General features: G+C 44.6%; 1 protein-coding gene across 1 annotated transcript in view; it reads right to left on the bottom strand.

The window, feature by feature from the left end:
* The window catches only part of HMCN1 (hemicentin 1), a 563,772-nt gene that overhangs the window by 265,499 nt on the left and 278,123 nt on the right, over positions 1 to 20,150 (bottom strand). The gene's annotated exons all lie outside the window — the stretch shown is intronic.

Raw genomic sequence — 20,150 nt, 5'->3', positions numbered from 1 at the left:
CGGGATCTCCTTCCTAATCGCCATTCTCTCAATTCTATTCTGGGTCTTTCCTTTAAAGCTTTGAGTTCACAACACATATTAGTCATTCCGTTAGCTAAATTCGCAATTTGCTCCCTCAATGTGCTAAAAGGATCCACCAATGTGGTTGATTGGACATGTTGCAGTGCCAGTTCTGATTTTGCAATTGCTTGCTCCTGCTTGGAAGTGGTCCCCAAAATTTGAATTGCTGTCTCTTTGAACTCCAGGAAACTGCTGGTAGGATCCTGGAGTCTTATCATCTTGAGCTGAGTTTTCATATTGTGGTCATAAACTCCCTCGATAAACTGGCTAACCAGCGCTTCATTTTCTTGTGTTATTTCCCCTGGATTGCAGATCTCAATGGCCTGCAATGCTTCTTGTAAGTCAAGAGCAAAATCACGTAGGGTCTCACTTGGTTGCTGCTTCCTGGCATAGAACTGCATCATCAATTCCGATAAAGTTTTGGAATCAAAGATTTTAGCTAATCTATCAAATATTTCTTCCACTGTTCTTTTTTCACTGGCGGGCCATGAATTTACCTCTCAAAGGGCTGAGCCTTTGAATTGTCCAATCAATATCTCAATTTTTTGCGGTTCATTGAGCGGATATAGACGAAACATAGCTTGAATTTTTGCTTTGAATTCATGAAATTCACTTTTTGTTGTTGTATGGGCATCTCCGGAATAAGTAGGTAGCCAGGGTGCTCCAAAATAATACCGCATAGTTATGGACGAGGTGATTGCCATTGAAGGAGTTCCCTGATTGCATCCATGTTCTTGACTCATTGACGTGGTGAAGGTTCGATGACCGGATTGTGACATCTTGTTGTGTGGAGGGAAGCCGTCTGCTTTTGACTCTGTAGTCGATCCTGTTCGGGGACGCCAAATGTGACACCCCTAAGGTGATTGAAAATCTTTAGTATTGGTTTTCACACCATTCCAGTGGTTCCTGCTGCTTCTTTCTTCCCACGTCACAGCAGAGAGGCAGGTGGTCCCCAATCCCAACACAACAATTGACAGTAAATAAAATAATGATCACTTTATTTAGCTGGAACTCTTTGACAGTTCCGGATCTTCCCATGCATATAACTAGCAATAATACATTACACTCTAAAATATATTTATCCAGCACAGTATAAAAGTATGGCCTACTACTGATACTGCTTTGGAGATTACGAGCATCAAAATCCCTAACAAAATCAAGGTTAAAACATATAATGCAGTGTATAAACATTCAGTATTGTTCACTACCTTTACTTTTCCTTATTGGTAATACTCTTAATGGTGATTGCACTAACTCATGCTCCACCCTTACCAAATTGGTAGCAGTAGGTTAATATCTATAAGCTAATATCATACTAGCAAACAGTCCTAAGCATAGCTATAATAACATAAACAATAGATATCACTGTGGATACATATTAAGTCAGTCTGTACTTTGTTGCTAGTACCAGAACAGCTACTGCACCTGAGTTCTATATCTCATGTAAAAGTCTATCTCCTTGGAACAATGGCCCTCATTCAGACCCACTCGCAAGCGGGCGCACGTACGTTAGGCGTACGTACAAAATTATTTAAATTCAATGGCTCGCTCGTATTTTCGTTCGCATCTAAAATTCCTCCCTAAACTCAGGCAACCCCTCCTCTAACTAACGAGCGTGCGAAATAGCGAGCGTACATCCCCGAAATGGCTTGAAGGGAACGCACGCACAAGTGAAACCGGAAGTGGCCTTGTCAGATGTCGATTACCTGCTCCTTTATTCTGCCTACCTCCCTCAATCGTATCATGCCAATCAATGTATCAATTAGCTCATTTTTTTTTTTTTTCAACACAATGCAAGAAACTTTACTCTTGTCCGTGTTTGTGTTTACCCGCAGAATACGTACGGATGGAACATTCGCTTTTATTGTTCAAAAAACATGTGAACCACAATTAAACAATTGTTCTATTGCTGTGGATCCCCGCATATTTTCCGGGGTTCATTTCTTTATTTAAATTTGCAAACGCATGTCACTGCATCAAGCCTATCATAACTCTCCAGAGATTTCTGGCCCTGTTGAACACATGACTCATACACTAACCAATAAAATTGCTCCTGTTAATTTCCAAAATACATTAGCCAATCAGAAATTTGGGCCACACTTTATCAAAAATGTTTTGTATGAAAAACTCCATTGCCATCATGAGAGCCTCCGCATTCACCAGGCGCGAGCTGCTGGTGCTTACGGAGGTGATGGATAGGCGGATCACCAGCCAGCCTCCACCCATCACCAACCGGCAGAAGCGCTCCGCGTATGCGGAGGCACGGTCCCGCCTGCGGTCGATGGGTTCACGCCGCAACATCGGGTGGTCAGACCTGCAACGGCGAACGCCCCGCTTGCTGGCATGCTTTCGCATGCAGATCCTGGAAAGTAAGTGTTATGTATTGTGGTTTTCATGTTTGTGTTTGTGGGGCAAACTGCGTGTGCATGTTTTCCTGTCTGTCCTATTAATTATTTGTCCTCATATCTGCGTCTGCATGTTTTCCTGTCTGTCCTATTAATTATTTGTCCTCATATCTGCGTGTGCATGTTTCCTGTCTGTCCTATTAATTATTTGTCCTCATATCTGCGTGTGCATGTTTTCCTGTCTGTCCTATTAATTATTTGTCCTCATATCTGCGTGTGCATGTTTTCCTGTCTGTCCTATTAATTATTTGTCCTCATATCTGCGTGTGCATGTTTTCCTGTCTGTACTATTAATTATTTGTCCTCATATCTGCGTGTGCATGTTTTCCTGTCTGTCCTATTAATTATTTGTCCTCATATCTGCGTGTGCATGTTTTCCTGTCTGTCCTATTAATTATTTGTCCTCATATCTGCGTGTGCATGTTTTCCCTCTATTTCTGTTTTTTTCATTCTACTCCTTTTTGCATGTTTTTAGTTGCTGGTTTTTTTTTTTAAATTTGGGCCCCGGATTTGCCCAGAAACTAACCTCAATTTGTATTACATATTTTAGGAGGACAGCCAAGACTACGCCGTCACCGTCCGGCCAGACGGCGTTCCCGGCCACTATCCCCAACCCCCAGCCAACACTCCACCCCAAATATTTCCCCTATACCCCACTCCTCCCCAGCCTTCCCAGACCCTCTCCCGGAACTGTCGGGCCTCCTTCCCCTCCGTCCCACTTCCCCCTCTCCTCCACCCACCCCTCTTCCAATTACCCCCTCCCCGGAGTCCATCATTACCCCTCCCCGTTCTTTGGGGAATGAAGGCTCCTCCGAGGAGGAACATGGATGGACTTCCGAAGCTCCCGTTTTGGCTCCCGGTATGTTTTTCTTTCTCATTTTTTTGAACCACAAACTGTTTGTATGTAATCATGTGTCGTGCCTTTATTCGTGCTTGTTTGGTTTACTTTTGTTGATTTAGCAGTTTGCCTTTACCTCTTCCTGCTGATTTCAACATACACATATCACACCTGTGTGAATTTGTACATAGGCCTTGTATTTTTGCCAGCACCCCCTTTTTGTTTTGGTTTTTTTTTTTTCGGTTTAGGAGTGATTTCGTTGTGTTTTTGTTTTTTTAATGTGGATTCCCTATTGTTTTATTAATCCACACACTTTTCTCACCCACAGAGGAACAGAGGCGTCGTCAAGAGGTGGAGGATTGTGTTGGCCAGATGCGGCAACATGTAATTGGCCTTCTTGTGGCCCTTGACCGGCTGTCTGGCATCCTTCGCCAGTAGTTTTTTTTTTTTTGATTCGTTTTGTAAATAAATTTTGTAGTTCTAATATACGTTCTGGCTCATTCTTTTTTTCGAAAACACAAATAGTTTTCCCTGACATAAGTAGACTGTTCCTGCACGGATTTCCATTTTTTAAAAGTTAGATTGTATTTTGTATTTGTATGTTAAACAGCCACAAGAAACACATAACAGTAACAATGTCATTTCCCTTTTTGGGTGTAGTGTCAATTAGATATTTCGCCAGTTTACAGGTTCCTAGTTGGTGTGCAAGCTGCTTAGGCCAATCTTCAAAATCCAAAGGTTTGGACAGGCTTCCTTTTGGTGTGGGTTGGGAACCTGCAAACATATTTCAGTTTACATCAACTGGTGTCAGTACTGGATTACCCCTTAGTCAATTGTAAGGTGTGTTAACCTGGTTACACTTGCTGTTAACGTCCAAAAAAAGGAAGACCATTTCACTCTCCAAACATTTATTCACAACTTAAATGAGAAATCAAAGTGGTCAGTCCCAAAACCAAAAAACACTGATAATCTCAAATCCAACACATACAAATAAAATATTTAATTGAAAAAAAAAATCAAGAACTGGTTGACGAAGGACCATGCCAACATGATTCCACAAACATGGCGTTGCGATATGGGTTCCAGAATATATGGCCAAAATCACCAGATCCAGGTTTGGTAAGGGTAGCAGGAAGTAGTGAGCGTTGGAGTGCCAAAGATTATGTGAACAAACAGAAGATGGTGAAAAAATAAAAATAAATTAGATGTTCGCAAACAAACACAAACACATTAGGTATAAACACTGTAGTTTGGGTCAAACTTACCTAAAAAATCTGGCCACCACATCATCGCGTATGGCCCCCCCACATACTGACCTCCGACCAACCTCGGGGGGGCCATCCTCAGGTAAGGCATCCTCTGGCTGCATTGGGACACCACTCCTTATGGCGATGTTGTGAAATATCCCACACAGGACCACAATTTTCGACACCATATCCGGCAAATACATGAGTTCGCCACCAGAGCGGTGGAGGCATCTGAATCGGCCTTTTAAAAGGCCGATACAGCGCTCCACCACTTGCCTGGTGGCTGTTAGTGCGGAATTATACTCACTTTGTGGGCCTGGTGTGGGAGCCAAATAAGGAGTGAGCAGCCAGGACATGCAAGGGTATCCACTGTCTCCTGTGAAAAATAAGAGACAACATCAGGAACACTGTGTATCAAGCTTAACATTGTTATGTACTAAAGGTCTCCACTTACCCAGAAGCCACGCATCACCAGCTTGTAGGTTGGTTAATTTCTGCCATATCCCTGATTGCCGGATGACGAAGGAGTCATGTGCACTTCCTGGTAACTTAGCATTCAGGGACAGGATCTGGAGGGAGGCATCACATACCACCATTACATTCAGGGAGTGATAGTGTTTCCTGTTTCTAAATATTGCCTCCAGCCATGCTGGACGCTGAAGTGGTATGTGAGTACCATCCATAACCCCTATGATGTGTGGGAAGCCAGCTATTTGGTAAAAATTGGCCTTGGCCACACTAAGGGCACCCATATCCAAAGGCATTTGAATAAAATGATGGAGGTGCTTGAAAAGTGCCTCCATCACTGCCCTCAGGATCCGGGAAAAGGAGGATTGGGAGATGCCCGCCACTATTCCAACCGTTGTTTGAAACGATCCTGAGGCACAGAAATGTAACACCGCCATAAATTGCGTCAGTGGTGGTATTGCTGTTGGACTGTCAATTTGCCGCTCAAGATCACTTTCTATTAATGAGAGAGTGTCTATGATGATTTTGGGAGGTAGACGGTAGCATCTTAAAACCTCATCATCGGGCATTCCAAAAAGGGTGACACGTGTTCGAAATATCTGGGGCCTTGCATGCCTACGATGCCTACGCCTGGGATGAGATTGAGGTTGGTCGGCTTCCGGGAGCATGGCCAGAACAATCCTCCCCAGATCAACCTGAAAATCCAAAATTTTAAAGTAAGGCTTTTGACCCACCCCAAAACTATATTAAAACAACTTAGCTTGATGATAGCATCCATTGCTGCTTACATGCCGGGGTATTGTCATGATACGTCCAAACTGAAAATAAACAACAAAATTACTTGACACATTTCACTCTGTGCATTGTTGTGGATACATTTTGTGCTAGACCAAAGTTCAAATATGCCAAACACCCATTTAGCAAAACCGCAAAGCGACATTTAACACAGTACATCAAAACGGGTCGAAATGTTGGCTTAAAAATGCGAAAGCTAAACCATCAAAAAGTTAGAATGATTATTAAGCTGTTTAAAATGTGCTAATTAGTTCGCTAATACAAGTCACAAGAGTAACTACTAAAAATGCGCTAATTAGTTCGCTAATACAAGTCCCAAGAGTAACTACTAAAAATGCGCTAATTAGTTCGCTAATACAAGTCCCAAGAGTAACTACTAAAAATGCGCTAATTAGTTCACTAATACAAGTCCCAAGAGTAACTACTAAAAATGCGCTAATTAGTTCGCTAATACAAGTCACAAGAGTAACTACTAAAAATGCGCTAATTAGTTCGCTAATACAAGATAAAAAATGGACTTACCAAGAGCAAATATCTAAGATGCAAAATCAAAAGGTCTTTGGGGTCGAAAAAAAACCAAATCTAAAATAGAATAAATTAGGTATCCAAAAATTACAAAATATACGAAACACAATGAAACAACAATTGAACAAAAGTTAGACTTCACAAAACTTACCAAATCAACAAACGAGGTCCCAAAAATATAAACCAACAAAGATAACGGGAAAAAAAACGCAAATCTAACCAACAAACGATACAACAACCTCCAACTCCTTTCTACACAATCAATACACTCCAGCCAAGATAACCTCCAACAATCCAAAAACGCCACCTCGACTTGAGACACACCAAGCCATAAATAGTGTTTCGTTTCCCGCACAAATTAAGGAGGGATCATAGGGCCGCACAATCAATGATGCGGCCGCAAAATAAGGACGCATGTATAAATACGTCACGAAAACACATTCAAATTCTGGTGTATTTCTTGTTTGGACCGCAGACATGGCGACAGACCAGGGAAAAAATGCCCAAGAGTCAGGCGGTAAGTCTTTCATGCATTTTCTATCAACGATTAATTTGAACCATAAGATGAGGCAAGTTGTGATTTTGTGAATTCTGTAATTTTACACAAATAGGTGAGGAGGATGACATGGAAGAGGCTGCTGGGCCCAGTATTCCGGCCAAAGCGGCCAAAAAAAAAAGGCAGCCACATTTCACAAGAAAGGAGATGGAGGTTTTGATCCAGAAGTGTGTGGACATCCTGCCACAGGCAGACAGGAATATGAGTCTAAGCCAGAAGTGGAGAATGTGGAAAGAGGTAGCCGTTGCTGTCAATACGGTGGGTGATTATGTCCGTCTAGCCCGGGATGTCAAACGGCGGTAAGTAAACCCTTGCCCCCCCTAAAAACAAACCCCATTTTAAACCAAAGGATAATGGCTTCCATTTTTCCCCACAGATGGGGCGACTTCAAATATCGCCTAAAGCAAAAACTCGCGGACAGGGCTAGGCATGCAAGGGGGACAGGTGGGGGTCCCACCCCTGTGTCATTGGAGTTGACCGATTTAGAAGAGCTGGCACAGGGGTGTGTGCAGCCTGTGGAGGTGTTTGGCGTGTCCAACATGGATACGGACATGCCAGACTTTGCGGCTCCTCATGTTGACCCAGGTAAGTATTGTGATGTCACCAACTCTGAAATGCTATTGTGCCAATATGTAGATTCTAATGTGACTCTTTTCTCATTTTTCAAACAGAGACACAGGCGGATGAGTCTGCTCCAGAGGGAAGCCTTGGCCGCAGAATTTCTGCTGGCTCTGCAGGGGAGGAACCAGTACATCCGGCTGAGGACCCTGCAGAAGCCAGTCCAGGGCGTGCCCCCTCGCAGGCAGTGGGCCTCCTCACAGAACTCAATTTCAAATCGGATTTCCATACGGAGATTCTGCAGAGGATGGACGCCAGTCTGCTACGGGTGGCTGAGGCCCTGGAGCAAAATGCTGCGGCCAATGTGACCATTGGTCAGGCCCTGGCGGAAAATACCAGGGCCAACATCCGCATCGCCGATGCCCTGGAGCAGCTCGTTCGCCAGCACATGGTGGAGCCGACCTCCCTTCCTGCCGGAACATCAGGATCCTCCACCTCTGGCACAACATCAGCCAATCCTCCAAATGTGCCTAGCCCTGTGCCTAGTCCAGAGGCCACAACATCTGCCTCTGGACAGGCCAGCCCGATGGCATCCCGGACCCGGTCTGGCGCCCACCCTCCCCCATCCAAACGGGCGAAAAAACGGTGACAGCAATGGCGACTTTTCCCACACTCCTTCTGTGCTTGGCTCATATTCCTTTCTGGTCAAAACTTCCCTCTCCTTTCTTGTGAAATGTTTTTAAGTTATTTTTGTACGTTTATGTTATCAGTTATTGATTTTTTTTTTGGGATAAAAAGTATCTTTGGCAGAAAAACTAAAAAAAATATTATGCCAATTGGTTTGTGTTTAAACAATAAATTTATGACAAAAATCTGACATTGTATTGTGACATTATTGGACAAATGGGTTACATTTAATCCTGGCCCTAAAGGCAAAAAAGGACACCAAAAACCATTTCATTTGTCTAAAAAAAAGGCCTCTTGAAGGAACGTTTAAAAAAACACATAACGATGCAAATTGCACATTATAAAAAAAAAGGGGGAGCTAATTAAAACATGATGACATTATTGTCACAATAGGCCATAAACAACAAATTGAGGCCAAAAAAAACCCCACAAAATGTACGCCAATTGATTGTGTAATCCTGACATTAGCAGGTATGATTTCCACCTGGGTACGGTTTTGTGCTATCCCAATAAACTGCTTTCCAAACACATACCAAGCCGGTTTTCAATACAACACTAATTGCTTTTGTGACCACCCGCGATTAATCGCTGCAACATCGTGGAGTCCCGGGACGGAGGAGAACGCCATCGCCAATGTGGTAGAGTAATCCAGACCCTAAACTGTGCGAGCATTTTGAAGGGAAAGAGGATGTTCCAGTGACGTATGTGACGGTCCGAACACATTTTACGCTCGCATCTGCTAATGTATGTACGCCCCAAAAACGCCTCGCCACGCCTGCGTTTTTCCATCTCCACCCCCGTCAACACCCAAAAACGCCCTGTTCTGTCAATCACATTTGACATGTCACTTCCTGTACGCTATTTTAGGAACGACAGATAAAAAGCTCGCAATCTGCCGTACGCACATGCGCAGTGTAACACCGACGCATGCGTGGTTAGTCAACATCGGAACGCAACGAGCGTACTGCTGTTTGCGAGTGGCTCTGAATGAGGGCCAATATCCTGAAGAGCAATACTTGGTGGTCTGCACTCAGTTATATATATGTATTTTCTTGTAATTCATTTCTGTTTTATATCCTGGTATATTAACCTGTCATTTTGATGCTTAGTCATTAATTGTGCCTGCCAGAGTGAAGTGATGAAATAAGGTTTTGGTATTTAGATGTGATTTCCTGCAGTCACTCCCAGTGCTGCCTCAGAGGCTGTCTGCTGATTCTGTAGCACAATGAAGGGGAGGCCAGCCTAAAGTCTCTGTATCAGCCCCTGTGGGCCGTCCTCCATCTGCCTCCTCACAGCATCACTCTCCAGGTCCATTACCTCCACTCAGCTCCAACCAACTGTCCTTCCCCCTGTAACTGTCAATGACCTTACCACCTGACACTGGTCATGTGACAAGCTCCTGACCTCTTCAGCAGCTGCAGAGACCGCTGAGAGTTGTGGTCTGCACAGTCCGACGTAATACCTCGCATAGCAGGGTATTACACATACATACACACACACACTATATACATACACATATATATATATTTATATATGTATATAGTGTGTGTATGTATGTGCTTATCTGTGTGTGTTTGTATGTGTGTATATATATATATATATATATATATATGCACACATATACACATACACACACACTATATACATACAGTACACACATATTATATATATATATATATATATACATATACACACACATAGTTAAACACATACATACACACTATATACATACATACATACATACATACATACACACACACTATATACATATATATATATATATATATACACATAAACACATATATACACATGCTATATACATACACACACACTATATACACACATATATATATATATACACATATATACACTAGGGATGAGCGGGTTCGGTTCCCTGAGAACCGAACCCACCCGAACTTCGGGGATCCGGGGCGATCCGAGCCCAAGCTCGGATCTCCCTGTCTGCCCCGGATCCCTCTCCCGAGGCAAAACCTCGAGATCTGCTGTCGGATCTCGAGGTTTTGCCTCGAGCGGCCATTTAAAAAAAAATGCCTTTGCCTTTAATGGGCAAAGTGCTGATTGGCTGACAGAGCCGTCTGTCACGGCTCTCAGCCAATCAGCATTATGGTGCTCATTTGCATGTAGCACGGACTCGTGAGATCCGTGCTACATGCATCTGTGTGATTGACACAGAGCACTAACGGGTCCGTGAGACCCGTCTGTGCTGCTGTGGTAAATAAAAAAAAAAAAACCTGTGTAAAAAGAGAAAAAAATGGCGTGCCCCCCCCCCAAAAAAGAGCAACCAGCCCCGGGCATTAGTGACCCAGTGCTGGGTGTGCTTAAATACAGGGGACAAACGACGTAGGGGTCCCCTGTACTTAAACACAACCAGCACCGGGCTAGTCAGAACTAGAGCTGGTTGCCAAAATACGGGGGACAAATGACGTAGGGGTCCCCCGTATTCTGCGCAACCAGCTCTGGGCTCTGATCCGGTCCTGGTTCTGGAAATACAGGGGAAAAAAATTAGTAGGGTTCCCCTGTATGTTCCAGAACCAGCACTGGACTTTTTCTAGCGGGGGGCTGATGCCACAGCCAGGGGAGCCCTTTCACCGGGCCCCCCAGCCGCAGCATCAGCCCTGACCGCTAGTCAGCCCAGGCCGGGGATCCCTGGAGAGCTGGGGACCCCCCCAATAAAGGGGTCACCCTCTCCAGGGCACCCCAGGCCCAGGCTGATAGCCCAGGGCTATCCCCGCCACCCCTGGTGGCGGTGGGTGGCGGGTTGATTGTGTGGTGTGGTGTAAATAAAGAATATCAAACATTGTCTTTACAAGTAGAACTGCAAGTCCCAGCAAGCCTGCCCCGCATGCTGGTACTTGGAGAACCACAAGTACCAGCATGCAGGGCATTAAGGGCCCACTAGTACCTGTAGTTCACCTGTAAAAAAATGTTTAAAAAAAACACAGGACACACACACCGTGACAGTATAAGTTTATTAAACATACACACACACACATGTACACATACTCACCTATGTAACCCTGTAGCATCGGTCCACTTGTCCGGTAAAGTATCCATAGGGGACCTGTGAAAAAAAACATACTCACCATCTCCTATGCGAGGTTCTGTCCTCTTCGTTCCAAAGTAGGCATCCCCAGACTTGGCAAAAAAAAAAAACGAAAACGCGATCCACGAACTTAGTACCGTTCTATAGAACGGTACTTCCCGAATGAGAGCTTAGCGGCGGGGTATCACCATGGAAACCCCGCTGCTAAGCGTTCATTGGCTGAGAGAGGTCATCTCCCGTCTCTCAGCCAATGAACGGCTCCCTCCATTGTAGTCAATGCTGGGAGCCGCAAGGTTATTAAAGTTTACCCTGCGGTTCCCACCATTGACTACAATGGAGGGAGCCGTTCATTGGCTGAGAGACGGGAGATGACCTCTCTCAGCCAATGAACGCTTAGCAGCGGGGTTTCCATGGTGATACCCCGCCGCTAAGCTCTCATTCGGGAAGTACCGTTCTATAGAACGGTACTAAGTTCGTGGATCGCGTTTTCGTTTTTTTTTTTTGCCAAGTCCGGGGATGCCTACTTTGGAACGAAGAGGACAGAACCTCGCATAGGAGATGGTGAGTATGTTTTTTTTCACAGGTCCCCTATGGATACTTTACCGGACAAGTGGACCGATGCTACAGGGTTACATAGGTGAGTATGTGTACATGTGTGTGTGTGTGTGTGTATGTTTAATAAACTTATACTGTCACGGTGTGTGTGTCCTGTGTTTTTTTAAACATTTTTTTTACAGGTGAACTACAGGTACTAGTGGGCCCTTAATGCCCTGCATGCTGGTACTTGTGGTTCTCCAAGTACCAGCATGCGGGGCAGGCTAGCTGGGACTTGCAGTTCTACTTGTAAAGACAATGTTTGATATTCTTTATTTACACCACACCACACAATCAACCCGCCACCCACCGCCACCAGGGGTGGCGGGGATAGCCCCGGGCTATCAGCCTGGGCCTGGGGTGCCCTGGAGAGGGTGACCCCTTTATTGGGGGGGTCCCCAGCTCTCCAGGGATCCCCGGCCTGGGCTGACTAGCGGTCAGGGTTGATGCTGCGGCTGGGGGGCCCGGTGAAAGGGCTCCCCTGGCTGTGGCATCAGCCCCCCGCTAGAAAAAGTCCAGTGCTGGTTCTGGAACATACAGGGGAACCCTACTCATTTTTTGTCCCCTATATTTCCAGAACCAGGACCGGATCAGAGCCCAGAGCTGGTTGCGCAGAATACAGGGGACCCCTACGTCGTTTGTCCCCCGTATTTTGGCAACCAGCGCTGGTTCTGACTAGCCCGGTGCTGGTTGTGCTTAAGTACAGGGGACCCCTACGTCGTTTGTCCCCTGTATTTAAGCACACCCAGCACTGGGTTACTAATGCCCGGGGCTGGTTGCTCTTTTTTGGGGGGGTGCACGCCATTTTTTTCTTTTTTTACACAGGTTTTTTTTTTTTTTTTTACCACAGCAGCACAGACGGGTCTCACGGACCTGTCATTGCTCTGTGCCAATCACACAGATGCATGTAGCACGGATCTCCCGGGTTCGTGCTACATGCAAATGGGCACCATAACGCTGATTGGCTTCCTGTCTGCCACTGCAGTGCCACTCCTAGATGGGCCACGTGTTTGTGCCGCCCCCTTGTGTCGCTTAGCATAGTCATCCAGCTTCCTCGGTACAACCTTTTGGCCTAAAAACAATATTGTGAGGTGTGAGGTGTTCAGAATAGAGTGGAAATGAGTGGAAATTAATGTTATTGGGGTTATTAATAGCGTAGGAACAAAAAAAGGCCCATTTATGTGATTTTAGCGTTTTTTTTTTATTTTTTAAGAAAAAATCCAGATCCAAAACACAAAACCCAGAACCCAAAACACGGAAGGGTGGTTTTGGCAAAACCAATCCAGATCCAAAACACGAAGAAAGATCCAGATCCAAAACCAAAACACAAAACACGAAAAGTGTCCGGTGCACACCCCTAATATACACACACATAAACACATACATAGGTGGCAGGCATAACACTGACCTGGTTATGCATGCTGTTTTTCAGCTGGTGACAGGTGCCTTCCCTCCTGTGCAAGACAGCTCAGCCTCTGTGCGCTCCACCTCAGCCTCATAATTTCCAGGGCCAGCTGTGTCAGCCCAGTTGCAGAGGAATGCGGGGGAGCTTTAGATGACCCGGGGAGTCGGGACCCGAGCTTCTGATTACCTGGGGGACACAACTACGGGGGCTGCTTAACCAACCCCAGGCCGGGTTGGTTAAGCAGGACCTGGGGGCGGAGCTTCGGGAGCATGGGGGCGGAAGTTTGAACTGCACAGAGAGGAGATTTGGAAAGCCAGGGGCGGAGCTTAAGTCTGTCCGGGGCTTTGGACGGCAGAGGGGGGGAGGGTGTGTATGGTCCCGGATTCGTATCCTACTGTAGTTCACTGTCTGCAATACAGACAGTCATGTTGTCAGGATTCAGTGCAGTGCAGACAGTGTTTACAGGGATTTTTATATTCCCCGTCAGTACTGTCTGCATTGGATCCTGTGGGCATATTTCCATGGTGGGCTTGGAGCTGCAGCTCCACCCGCCCCATTATTAATCCGGCCCTGCCCAAACTGGTATCTTGCCAAGGGCCCCATGAGGTTTAAATCCGGCTCTGCATAGGAGATTGCTGTGGCTGCTACTTAGCAGCCGCGAACAGTCTCACAGTGCAGCCCTGCACACAGCAGCGTGGAGGAAGGAGGGAGGAGGGGGCGGCGCCGGATCCGGGTCCCTCCAGCAAGCGCGGGCCTGGGTAATTAGTACCCACTCCCCCTCCTCTCTCGGCGCCCCTGCTTCTGAGAGCAGCAGCTACGGGAAGATTCTCTGCCTGCAGCCGCCCTCATGTTTATCTGACTGGTCGGAATTTTGTTACCAGAGCGGATAAAGAACAGCCTGGTGTTGTCGAAAAATTGCGACCATGTCAGGCAAGTGGTTAAACAAGCCCTGTTGCTGGCAAAAAAAATCTCTATCAAAAGCTTTTTAACCCATATAATAAATTTGTACCTGTGTTCTTTACCTAAAACTGCTGGCCAGTGCCGTGTGCTTTTCCCAGGCTAAAATTTGCCAGCCAGCCTGTGGTGTTCAGTCTCGGTGGGGGGGTGTCATTTGGAGTGAAGGTTTGCAGTTTGTCACAGCAGTTTAAAGGTCTGTGGGGGCGATTCAAATGTTTTTTTGGTCGGGCTAATTAATGAGCGCCCAGTTTGATATTCAATTGTTCTGGGTGCTCATTAATTATCGCCCTCTTCGCCACCTAAAAGACGAGGTTTAGCCATCTAAAACGGCTAAACCCGTCTTAATTTCTGGTTAGGATGCGCTATCTGCGGTTAGCGTCCCCTAACCAGGGTGTTTCAGACACATTTCTGCTCGCACACTCCTGAGTGCGTGCAGAAATGTCGGCAGAACATTTGGATCATCCCCTATGAGTGTTGGGACGACTAGACTACTAAGTATATTGAAACCAACAGCTTGCACACAAGTGTAGTGATGTACTAATCCCGTCTACTTTCCTACTTTGATGTTAGATCCACCTACAGTTGATTTGGTGACGCCCATGTAAGGCCACCTATAGACATTTTTCCAGAGCCACTTTTAATTCCCAATCCGCCCCTGAGTACACTCTAAAAACTTTGAAATAAGTGGGTGATATTGCAAATTGAATTTTAATGCCAATCTATTATCAATTAACATTATTATTTAATTCCCTAACTCCCTCTATTGTATAGTTACAGAAGTATTAATGGTTTACTACCACAGTATCACCTCTTTTTGTATAAACTCTTCTGACAAATTCATATTAATTGTTATACAAATTAGGTAGCTAACTGTGAACAGGTTTAGTAAAACAAGTATTAAGATGGCATGCAAACCAGTATTTACCTTTATTCTACACTAGATTTCAGGAACCATAAAAGTAAAGTAAAAATGCTTAAATACATATTTAGATCACCAAGAAAAAACATTAGGCATTTACTGAAATGAAGTTTCACAGCAAATTAATTATTCATTCAACAACATTGCCGATTCCCTTCCTCCCTACACTAATGTTATTCAAAATGTAACTGCACATATGATACAATGACACAACCCTGATTTAAACCCACTGGAGTTATTGTATTGTATATACCAGGGGTTCCCAACCACGGTCCTCAAGGCACACTAACAGTCCAGGTTTTAAGGATAGCCATACTTGAGCACAAGCAACTTAATAAGTACCTCAGTTATTTTGATTAGACCATCTGTGCTTTAGCATGGATATCACCAAAACCAGGACTGTTAGTGTGCCTTGAGGACCGAGGTTGGGAATCACTGGTATACTGTAGGCAGAAGGTCTCCCTACGTCAGCGGAGGCCAACCTGTGGCTCTTGAGCCACATGCAGCTCTTCCATTGTTCTGATGCGGCTCCCCTGACTGACACTGACAATTGTTCAGAGGAGAGCCGTCCTTAGTTGCAGCAGTCTTCTCTGCTCCGGAGGCATGTACAGTATGGGCGGTGTCGTCATGTCACGCCGCAAACAGGAGGTGGTGCTCAACTTGTGACTGAACCTGCAGCCACAAGGAGGATGCAGTTACAGACGCCAGAGCCTACCTATTTTTTATTATATTTGTGACATGTGGGGGGCTGGAGTGGCCTGTGGAGTGGGATGGTGTGTGGGAGAAGTTGGCTGGACTGGATTGGCCTGGGGAGAGAGGGGGAGGGGCTGGAGTGGCACATGTGGGTCTGCCAGAGTGACACATAGGGGGCTGCTGGAGTGACACATGGGGGGCTGCTGGAGTGACACATGGAGGGCCTAGAATGACACCAGGGGGTGTTGGATTGTATTATGTGAATGTTTTTTGTTTTTTAGTGGATGTGGCTTTATCAGTGTATTTTATGTGGATGTGGGTTATTTCAGTGTATGTTTGGTGGATCTGGCTTTTTCAATTTTTTTTATATTGTTCTGACTTTTTCTTTCCCATTTATAGTTAGCTCCACGGTGATTGTGTGCATGCGCTTTTACATGCTCCTACAAACATCATACCAGGGGCGTGACATAGCTGACCACACCGCTATTTGCATGTGCGCATTCGGCGCGCGTATGATCTCGGCTCTTCGACATACATACAGATGTTTTGGGGCTCTTTGCATCTGACTGGTTGGCCACCTCTGCCCTACATGATCATTTCTTCAAGTGAACACCCCCTCTTTCATTTAGTTTACCAGCTCTAATGCTATAAAACCATGAAATGAGGAGTTGTGACACTCTGCAAAATGCCTAGGGGTGCTATGATTAGTTATTTTATTAGAAATACTTTTTGTCTGTTCTGATATTCCGATTTTTTGTTGCAGTTTGGTCTTTCCAACATAATTGCTAACCTACAAAGAAATAAACAGACACTTTCATGGATGGATCTTCTTTTTTGTACCTTTTGTGACAGTGTTCAATAATATATGTAAACAAAATAAGGACCATACTAAAGAAACATTGGAATGTCCTATTATTAGACCACATTCTTAATAAAGACTATAAAGTAATGTCTCGACTTTAAAGAGAAAACTTGCACTGAGTATTTTACTAATGATTAAAGAGAACGCTGGTAGTATCAATGGCTTGATCAAAGAAAAGGTTTTTATCCATGTGGGCTTTGCAAACTCTGTAATTATTGTAGTAAAAAAAGAAAAACATTTATGAATAATGATAGTATTCAGAGCAGAAACATAATGAATTGCTTAACAAAGGGAGTAATTTATATGATAGAGTGCAAAATGTGGTAATATATGTCGGAAAGACCAAATGGCAAATACAAATTGTATTATCCCTATCTTCCCCCTCTGTATCACGCCTGTCTGTCTGCCCCTCCCCTTTAGAATGTAAGCTCTCACGAGCAGGGACCTCTTCCCTCATGTGCTTCTCCTCACACTTTCTTCTACTCCTTACTCCTCATAAGGGCACCTAACACGTCTCTGTCAACTCCCTGCTGCTTATTGTGAGTGTTTTAATCACTATTGCAGCAATGTATATAATGTCCTTCACTGTACTGTAAGTTACTTTTTTTTGTTCACTTATTAGTTTTATGTACTATGTAAGGCGCAGCGGAACACTTGTGGCACCATATAAATAAAGGATAATAATTATAATAATAATAATAATAATAATAATATCAGAACATACAAGTATTACTTAGAGATGTGAACCGACCCTCGTGTTTTGGTTTTGGATCTGGATCTCCCCTGGTTTTGGATCTGAATCTCGTTTTGGATTTTTTTCCTTGGTGTTTTGTTTTTGTGTTTTGTTTTTGGATCTGGATTTGTTTCTTAAAAAACCATAAAAACAGCTAAAATCCATAAAATGGGCCTGTTTTTGTTCCTACAGTATAATTAACCTCAATAACATTTATTTCCAGTAATTTCCAATCAATTTTGACCACCTCACAATATTATTTGCTTCATCTAGTTAAGGCCAAAAGGTTGCATCCAGCTAGCTGGCTGACTAAGCTAAGTGACACAATGGATGGCACTAACATGTGGCAGTTCAGCTTTTAATTTCCAACACGGATACAGTGTGTTATACAGTGTGGGTTGGATACACCAATAGTGCACTAACTGTGACAGCAGTGTCGGCAGAGCGGGGTTGCTGACGGTGTCCTCAGTACATGGAATGGCAGTGCTGCGGTTCTGGCTGGTCCTCAGTGAAGGGTACCGGTGATGTTGGCAGTACGGGGGTGCTAGCGGTGTCTTTAGTGCAGGTTTGCTGGCTGAGTCGGCAGTGTGGGGGTGCCAGCGGTGTCTTTTGTGCAGGTTTGCTGGCTGTGTCGGCAGTGTGGGGGTGTTGTCAATGCAGGGTGCCAGTGGTGTTGGCAGAGCGGGGGTGCCGGCGGTGTCCTTAGTGCAGGTTTGCTGACTGTGTCGGCAGTGCAGGGGTGCTGGTGGTGTCCTCAGTGTGGGAGTGTCAGCAGTGTCGGCAGTGTGGGGGTCGCTGACGGTGTCCTCAGTACGTTGGGCAGCAGTGCTGGATTGTTGGCAGCAGTGGTGTCAGCAGCGGGGGATGCTGCCAGTGGGGGTACCGGCGGTGTCAGCAGCGGGGGTGCCGGCGGTGTCAGGTGGCGGGGGATGGCGGCCGCCATCTTCTTTTTATCCTTTGTGCTGTTTGCAATGGGCTTAATGCTGATTGGCTGAGAGCTGTGACAGACGGCTCTCTCAGCCAATCAGCTGCGCTTGGATCGCCCCGGATCCCCGAAATTCGGGTGGGTTCAGATCTCTGCGATCCCAACCCGCTCAACTCTAGTATTACTAACTAATAACTAATCATAGCAGCCCTAGGCATTTTGCAGAGTGTCAGAACTCCTCAATACATTTATTCCTTTGAAGCATTAGAGCTGGTAAACTAGATGAGAGGAGGGTATTTACTTGATGATATTATCACGTAGGAAGACCTACTGGGTATATACACTAACAACAGTGGGTTGTGACATTGGGCAGCACAGACGGTGTAATAGTTAGCATTACTGCCTCACAGTACTGAGGTCTGGGCTCGATTCCCACCACGGCCCTACCTGTGTGGAGTTTGTATATTCTCCCTGTGCTTGTGTGGGTTTCCTCTGGGCACTCCGGTTTCCTTCCACACTCCAAAAATATACTGGTAGGTTAATTGGCTCCCAACACAAATTAACCCTAGTGTGTATGTGTGTGCGCATGTGATAGGGAATATAGATTGTAAGCTCCACTGGGGCAGGGACTGATGTGAATGGCCAAATCTTCTCTGTAAAGCGCTGCGGAATATGTGTGCGCTATATAAATAACTGGTAATAAATAAATATATGTAGCGACATTCTGAATAACATTGGTGCAGGGAGGAACAGAATCAGCAATGTTGTTGAATTAATAATTAATGTTTTTTCTTGGTGTTCTACATATGTATTTAAAATAATTTTCTCCTTTTTTTTTCTTTTTATGGTTCCTGATATAGATCTAGTGTAGAATAAAAGTAAATAATGGTTTACATGCCATGTTAATACTTGTTTTACTTACCCTGTTCACAGTTAGCTACCTAATCTGTATAACAATGAATATATAGTTGTCAGAAGAGTTTATACAAAAAGAGGTGATACTGTGGTAGCTAACTGAGTAGAAATATTGGTAAATACTAATGGATTTAGATACTTGTGTAATTACATAAACTATACAATAGAGGGAGTTAGAGGATAAATAATAACATTAATTGATGGTAGATTGGCATTAAAATTCCAACCGCAACATCGCTCATTTATTTAAAAATGTTTATCTTGTACTCATGTTTTAAAAGTTTTAGTCTATTTTGCAATTGTATTTGCTTAATTGACTAGAAATCTGTATGGGTATTTAATGTAGCAAGTGAGACACTAATGGCCCCTACACACTAGACGACTTGCAAACGATGCAATGTCGTCAACGATTTCCCTTGAACTCCCGGACAAATGATCTAGTGCATACACATTGTGCAATGTTACAAATGACCAAAAGATATGTTGTGCATCATTTGGTGGTGGGATCGTTATAATGTAACCATATCACCAGGTTGTCCGGTAGTGCATACACACTGCACGATCTGAGGGGAATCGTTAACGAGATTGACAGATCTTCCTGCATGTACAAAAGATCTGAAAATGTGACGAATGACACCTCGGGAGCACTCAAAGTGTGTACATACTTGACAATTTGAACAATTTGTCCTTCCGATGCGTCGGAATAGACCAAATCGTTTAAAATATCGTCTAGTGTGTAGGGGCCTTAAGACACACCCACTGATGAAGTCCTGAGTGGCGAATCACATCTGGCCAGTGCTGGTATGATGACGCGGTGACGCTGCCACGTGTGACTTAGAAAGAAAGCTATAAAAGCACTGTTCTAAAGTCCCTGCTGATCTCCAGGACTTTGGAAATCGATGACTACACCAGGCTTGTTTTAAGCTGATTTGTATTAAACCTTA

This window comes from Taudactylus pleione, unplaced genomic scaffold (genome assembly GCF_031769625.1).
Source record: "Taudactylus pleione unplaced genomic scaffold, aTauple2 ptg000602l, whole genome shotgun sequence".
In the NCBI taxonomy this organism is placed as follows: Eukaryota; Metazoa; Chordata; class Amphibia; order Anura; family Myobatrachidae; genus Taudactylus; species Taudactylus pleione.
This window is presented reverse-complemented; position numbering and strand designations above follow the sequence as displayed.